Source organism: Oryzias melastigma, linkage group LG16 (genome assembly GCF_002922805.2).
Source record: "Oryzias melastigma strain HK-1 linkage group LG16, ASM292280v2, whole genome shotgun sequence".
Classification (NCBI taxonomy): Eukaryota; Metazoa; Chordata; class Actinopteri; order Beloniformes; family Adrianichthyidae; genus Oryzias; species Oryzias melastigma.
The window spans coordinates 5462468-5470713 of record NC_050527.1 but is presented as its reverse complement, the minus strand read 5'-3'; positions in this window follow the sequence as shown (position 1 = coordinate 5470713).

The window sequence follows — 8246 nt, the reverse complement described above, 5'->3', positions numbered from 1 at the left end:
GGCTATACATAAACAAATAAATATTCTACAGATTTTATTTACGAATAAGTTTAAAAAGGTTTGTAATTTGGGTGTAATTGCAAAACTTAAGAATAACTGGATTGTAGCTGCAGTGATAGGAAAATAAAGCACAATGAATAACAAGTAAATAAAAAATAAAACGAATCTCCCCCTTCACTCTTAATTGTTTATTATCTTTAGTTAAAATGGGCCCACTTAGATTTTTTATTTAAATATACACACATAATATTTTGCATATGGTAATTTTTATTCCACGTTGTTTCATTTAAAACATTTCGATGTCCTGATGCCAAATGTCTTGGAGGGAAATCTAAATAATTGAAATAAATAAAAATACGCGCATATTCATTTTCATTTAAATATTTATAAACGTAAAATACTGAGGAGTGTAATTCAGTTTAGACAGTTTATGGAAGTCTATTTATGTTACAATTCCAGGATAATTCAGAGAGAATGTGAACCGATTCTTTCCTGCAGCAGTTTCGTCTTTGAACTGAAGGTTTTCCTGCATTTTCCTGCGCGCGCGAGACACTTTCCACGGTGGATCGCTTTTGTGCCAACAAGAACCCCAACGCGCCAAAACGCACGTGCGCGTTTCACAGGGTTACATAATATTATCTGATGTTTCAGCTATTTCGTAAAGCGCAATATTTATAAATATTTAATGAGAAATTAAGAAAACAATAAAGAAGCAGCTTCGATTTGTCTTTTTAACCGTTGAATTTGAAGGGAAAATGGATGAAAATATTTGGGGAATCAGAAAGAAACGTGATTAAAAATCACATTTGAAGATAACTTTAAAAACGTCGTTTTTTCATTTTAAACAATCATTAATTGTTTGAATTAATATATGATAAATTGTATTTTTAGGGGGGTAAAAGATGCCGCTTTTCGGCTTGACTTTCCCTCCAAGCTCTTGGAGCTGCTTTTCCTGCAGCTTATCAACTTCAAACAGACCCCAAAACCGATATCCAATTTTTATGGTTTATGTCATCGTGCATGCAGCCTGTCTCAAAGCCCCATCTATACTGGCTCCGCCTCATGCAACAAAAATAAACTAATAAATAACAATGACATTTCAGGGTTTTTAAGAAAATTGTATCTTTTTTAGCGTTTTTTTAACTGATATCCAGAGGAAGGGGTGCACGAAATGAATCCATTTCCCCCCTCCCAAATGGCGTGGTGGCTCCTCATGCTGCACAAAGAGCTAATGACCTGCAGGTCAGAGGTCGTTTGGCCAGCTCCTCATTTAAGGGCAGAGATTGCAGTTGCACGTTGCACAATTCGTGCTAAGAAAAAAAAAGAGGGATCTGTGATTGCTCAATAGTTTATAGTCTAAATTGACTTTATGAATTTAGTGTTTATTATATAATAAAAAACATTTCTAATAGTATAATGTTAATTGTATTTGTTCATTTGATTTTTTTTCTAATGATAATCTTTTATTTTTAAGATTTGGCATCCATTTTAATACAGAAAAAAATGACAATGTGCAAAAAACCTACAACAAAACCAGCTTTTCTGTTGAGAAAATTTACCTGACGAGGTTATCAGATAAATCCTAAATTAAATTATCGAGTGGATGAATACACGTGCACGCTCGTGTCTGTCTTTCAGAGAAGGAGCGTGCATCAGTTGTGAGTATTGAATATAACCATTGGGCGATTTACAATCATCGCTGCATCGATTAGCTGATAAACGGTGACTGGATTAATCATCTGAAAAGAATCCCAATGTCAGTGTCTTGCTAACCTGAGCTCGGCCGGTTCGGCAGCTGTGCAGGCCGAGGCTGCAGTGACACCGACAGGACTTCAATAAGTGACAAAAGCGAGGTGATAAATTGATCAGAAATAACCACAATGAAACAGGCCTCTGGTGAGGCCACACATGTCCATTATGTGAGTGTGTCTGCCCGTTTGTTGGTTGGAATACATCAAGGGTTGGAGGTCAGGGGTCAGCTTCATCCCAGACTGATGACCCTGCAGACTGACTGACCTTTGAGGGGCTAGCAGCTGGGGGGAGGAGGAAGCAGAACACGCCGGACCAACGGCAGAGGAGGGAGGATGAGAGGGAAAGATGGGATAAAAGAAAAGATCGTTTAGGATAGAAGGAAGGAAGTTTGAGGATGAATTTATCTGAGTGGACTTTTATTTTGGAGGTGTGTGTGTCTTTTCCTGTCACTTTCTGTTGTAGCGCTTTTGGTGCAGTAAGATTAACCCCTGCTTTTGACCCCCTTGTGAAGCTAACACCTCCACATTAGCCAATGTATGAACACACACTCCACCGTACTCGCACAAAGTGTGCAAATTGTTTTTATACTCATTCTTATATTTCTATCTTCTGTAAATCATTATAAATTTGAGAAATTAGAAATTTGTGTTCAGCATACGGATTCTATTCTATTCTATTCCATTCATAAGAAATGTAATGATTCAAGAATATTTAATCTAACTGTAAAATATCCAACTGGCCGATGTATATCCCATCATCCCGCTGTGTCGTCCACCACTCTGTGGTCATCCTTCCAACACAAAAACAGGAAGACTGTCTTTCAAACACCCCCCTCCCATTGTATTTTACGACACTCCCTTCAAATGTGACCTGAAGCTTTTATTTATTAAAAATAAAGGTTAAAATCTGATGAACACTTTAGAGGAAACGTCAAATTTTGCTTGAATTCTTGAGAAAATTTTGCACAAAAATGAAGCAAAATGTGTAAAAGTGAACAGAATTTGCCTTATATTTTGATTTTTTTGAAAAGATTTAACAGTTTTTCATCAGAAATATTTTCATTCTGCTAAATTATTCAATATTTAAGTGTTCTATCTTGTTTCTATTCCAGTTTTAAAAAGTTCTGATTTTTTATAATCAATCCAACAGTCTAAAATGAAATAAAAATGATAAAGTTGACATTTTTAGTTGCTGGATTGTCCAGCATCATCCCGTAAGTGTCTTCTGATGTCAAACACATGTTTCTCTAATCCTTAAATCTACTATATTTTCAATTATTTGTAGAATTTATGATTGAGTGAAAAATGCTTGATTTAAGACATTTTTTGATCAAATGTGTGCTGTTGGTTATTGGACACGGTTCATGTCAAACCCCTACCAACTCCTCCTCTGTATTTTGGGGGAGGAAGTGCCCATGAAGTGCCCATTGAGCATCAGAAAACCTCATCCTCTGCCTTCTTATCCCAACTCCCTCAGCCTCCTCTGGGCTAATGTACTAGATTGATGGCCTCTCTGTCCGATAGGTAAAGGAAGGAGGTGGTGGGGGTGGGAAGGGGGGTGTATTCAGCCAAGCAGCATCTGCAGTTCCCCTCATCTGCCTGTGGGTGTCAGCAGAGAGCAGTGCGTCTGCCTTGATTAGGTGTCACCTGTCTTCCCACTGAGTCAGACAGAAGAAGGGGGCAGAGTGGGGGGAGAAAAGCGGGAAGTTGCCCCAAAGAGAGGAAGGACAACAGAGGAAGCAGGAAAAATACATCTTTTTATCCCGTCTCTTCATCAAAAACATTTTTTTTGCTGTTTTCTGCAGCTCCAAAACCCTAATCCTAGTCCTTTCACACCCATAATCCCAAATCTTCTCTGCCCATCAGCCTTCTTTCCGTTGTTCTCCCTGCACCTCTCTGTTACTTATCTCCTCCTTCTCGTTTTTGTCTATCACACCTGAACCTGCCACCTTTTCTCCTATTTTCTTTTTTTTATCACTTCTTTTTTTCTCCTTTTCTTCTACGCTGTCACCCACAGACTGTGATTTCCACAGACGCTCTCGCCAGCTTGTTACTTTCTGCTTCTCTGACCGAAACAGGAAAACTCAATCAAAAAATGCTAAATTTTTGTAAAGCTACACCGCACAGAGCTTGATTTTCCTCCTTGACCCCGTTACATGCGAGCTCACACCACTTTCACCACTGCCGCCATTTTGCTGATCAATTTTCTGTGATTTGGCCTCGGTGATTTTCAGCTCATCAGTTCCTGTGTTGTGTGTGAGTTCCGCTGTGTTGCCACGCATTACCTGGACTTTTCCTGACTCACACAAAGCCCGAGTGTTCAGATCCGGAGCACAAAAACTGTCAAATTTCCCCTGATTAAAGATATTCATTGAAAAGGCTCAGAAAAAGCGATGTGCTGCTGCGACTGGGAGAATTCTTTTCCTTCCACGGTGCAAAGTTTTGATTTCGCTGCTGTAATTTCATCCTGGAGTTTACCCACACAATGTTTCACAAATAGGGTTTTTTGGGGGGGCCACCTCAGCGGTGCTCATATTATTCAGATAACAAGAGAGCTTCAACAAAATAGGATGTTTTCTAAATCTGTCAATGGCTGCAGCTCTGAAAGACTTCATTTTTGGCTGAGCAATGAAAGGCTCAAACATCAATATGGCTGAGAGGGATAAGAAGAAAAGGCCATATTCCTGGTCCGTATCACATTCCGTCCATACCCCCCCACTCCCCATTTGTATGGTGCAGATATTGGGTCTGAAGCGAGAAATCGGGATTGCATTCTCCCTGAATGGCAGCATCCGTTTGTAGAAATGGAATAGGAATGTTATACGGAACCAATGCATCCGGACTTGCCCGGACATCTCAACAATACCACTTCACACTTTGCCCCTCTCTCTCCCTCACACACACACACACACTCAATAAGTCTCTCCATCTCCATCATAACCAGAACAGTGCGCTTGGATTAGGCTCAAACCTCCAATCATGTCAGCCTGGCCATGCTGCTCATGCTGAGTCCACCATGGAAATAAAGTCTGTGAGGAGAAGAAAGCAAAACAAACAGGAAATCCTGGTGGCTTCACACGCCTCTCACTTCCATTCTCTCTGTGCGTTTAACCTGTGAAAAAGGATTGTCAAAAAGCAAGCAAATACAGATGGGAGAGGACAGACGGTTAGCTCTGCTTCCTCTCTGCCTGTCACACTACGATGTGCACGGCCAATAACGAATTCAAAAACACATGCATGGCCTGGATTGAGTTTTTCCAAACGGCTCACACGTCTGAATGCGATTTAAAGGCTGTTTTTATGCAGCTGCCTGTAGCTGATCAATGCTGTTCTTGTCACAGTCAGAGAGGATCACATCGTAATTCAACCCCGGGAGAGCGCTCTGCTTTCCCCACAGATAACATTTGGCTTGCAGAGTATGATGTATATGGATGGGGGGGTTGAACTGTCAGTGCGGAGACTAGAACTGCCTCAACTTGCTTCCTAACTCTTTTCTTTTCTTCCCCTCCCTCTCACTCAGCCTTTCATTTTTTTTTTTTTTTTTTTTTTTTTACACAAGGGGAAAATGAGGAAGAACAAAACCAACATATGAAAACTAAAACATGACAGAGAGGGGAGGGCTGGGGAAGGAGAGGAGGGGGAACAGAGGAAGGAGAGGCAATCTCAGAAAACAAGAGGGCTTTCAAAAGTACGGGATGAAAGCTAGTCAGGCTGTTATTTTTGAAAAATGATCCTTGTGTAGTGCTCCTCTTAAGAGCCAGGTACACATTATTTTATCTTCCTGAGGAGACTCAGCAAGGTGTTTTGGCACCAAAGAGCTCAGCAGTGCTTCCTTTAAGATTTGCTCCTTATTATTCTTGATGTGCTGTTTAAAAAGGACATTTTAAATAGGTAAATATCTCATTCAGCTTCTTTTGCAGAATCCTACAATTCTATATGTAAGAATATTTCTGCAGCATGTTATGTGGAACATCGCAGCTATTCATGCATCCATGTGAACTACTGTGTGTTGCAAACAGAGGGCCGTGTGCCGGTGCTGGCAGGACAATGGTGTCCTTACAGAGTCATTTTAAGTCCAGGACCCTGTTCCGCTAAAAAGCAGGAAATCACAGAAAAATGAGGCACATTTTCGGATGTGATGGGATGCATCTTGTGTGTGTCTCACCCAGAGAGTAATTCCAAAATCTTGTGCGACTCACAAATTATGTGTTTTTTCTCCCACTGGAAGATATACTTCAGTAAATATCTGTAGTTTGGTTAAAAAAAAAAAAATTCTTTACATCAGGACACAAAAAAGTTTATGCAGTAAGAGGGTAGTGAACCATATATTTTATTGTTACTGAACTAATAAATAAGTATTAAAGATAATATTTTAACAAAGATTGTTTAAAAAATAGCATCAAGTATTAAAAGACTTTTTAATTATTATTATTTTTTTAAATAAGCAATTAATTACCATATTTTGGACTATAAGTTGTTCTGGAACATACGTTGTTGAAGCCTAAAAATGAATTATAGAGAAGAAATAAAATTAGAATTTATTTGCACTTTTAGAAGAAATTATTTAACAGAATATGGGAACAAGAAGACATTTCAGCTTTTAAGAAAAATCCTAATAACACAAAAGAAAACAGTATGTACTGAATATTTGCACGTTTCAGTACAGTAATACATCGATGTTGATTGATGCTTCATGAAACATTGAAGCAATTATAGCTCATCAAATGAACAATTAATCAGATAATCATAGCATAAATACACAAAATTCTTTGTATAATCTCAAGCTCGATGTAAGACTGAGTGGTGCTTCTTCTGTCAGTAGCAAATACGAGCTGTTTCCATTAACTGTCATATTACAATAACAAATTTTCCAAATGGAAACACAATAATTTTGAAAAACTTGCATCGTAAAAAAGGTTTGGTGCTTTTTGGGGGCTATCAAAATTTACATATTGTGCAAATCTGCAATGGAAACACTTTTTTCAAATTAAATGACCAGCAATCAGATACCGCGCTTTAGCGGGCACCACAAGACGTCCCACAGCATCACACAGCTCATCAAAAGTTTAGCATGTTGTTGCATCCACAGCTCCTGTAAAAAATCACCAACCTCGATTCCCCAAAATCTCTTCATCCGTCGGAAGTTTGAATGTATCTGCTGTAAATCAAAGTGTTGTTCTCATCTGTCACCATGTTTTTGAATGACGTTTGTGTTTATTTGCATAGGTTGAATTGAAACAGTTTAGTTGGGAAATTTTGTTTTTTGACATTTCTAGAGTTTTGATAAAGTTTTGCGCATACTGTATGTACCATGGAGACGGAGCTACTGATAACTGTGTCCTCTAGCAGCTGTTGCTATTTATTTTTTTAAAATCATATACAAGTTGCACCTGAAGTCTTATCCCTTCCAAATATGAAAAAAACAGCAACTTTTACTTTGGAAAAATATGTTAGTTAATAATTTAGGACACAAAAAGGAACAAATGATCAAATAAAATTTTTTTTTTTTCATCAAAACTTCATAATATCAAAAGTATTAGTCTTTATTTTTTTATTTTCTGTTTTAAAGTATATATACACGGTTATTTTTTAAGTTGGCACTTACTAGTAGTTTGCCTCTTCAACAGAGCCTATAATTAAAAAGAACTTGGATGCTTCATCATTTTATAGCAAAGTCAAATGCTTGAGGTGTAAGAAAAGTGTAGACAAATTCAGGGAAGCAGAGTGAGATGGTTTGGGTGGAGGAATAAGGATTATTGTTAGCAACAAAAAAAATATGTTGGAGCTATATGTTAATATTACAAAAAATAACAAAAGCTTTACGAAACAATTTACAGTTTAAAATAGGTGATCACATATGCTCTGATTGGTCTTCTTACTAGTGTAAAACAATCCTTAAGATCCAGATGTCTGACCTTGTATCTGTTCTTGCTTTGCAGTCAAAAATAATTAATTTAACAAACCATTTTGTGAGAGTTTTCAATAATAATTTTCAGCTAAATTAGTTAGAAGTTTGCCCAGGTAGATGTGCAGCGTTTTAAAATGCAGTTTTATGTAACTTCACAAAAAATAAATACAAGCAATAATATATTCCTTCTGATTAGCAATTTAAAAAAAATATTTTTCTTTTGTTTTTGCAAGAGTAGCTGTAAATATATAATCACAGCATTCTTGATAAATTTGACATAAAAAAGATTAATAAACTTATATATAATTTATAATATAAGTTCAATTGTAACAACACAAAAAATGAACATAATGAATCTTTGTTTATTTTTCTTTTTTCTTAATCAAAATGTAAATTTATCAAAAAAACGTTTTATTTTTTGGGTGAGCAAATTGTTTTGGTTAAATGTATGTTTTCCACTTAACTTGAACCCTGTTTCTTTTACTATTACTTATATTTACATGTAACATTTTATTTTCCCAAAGTGACTGAAGTCTGGAATTGAGTTTTTCCTTGAAGCCGTAAGCTTGTTGGAGTTATTAGAAACC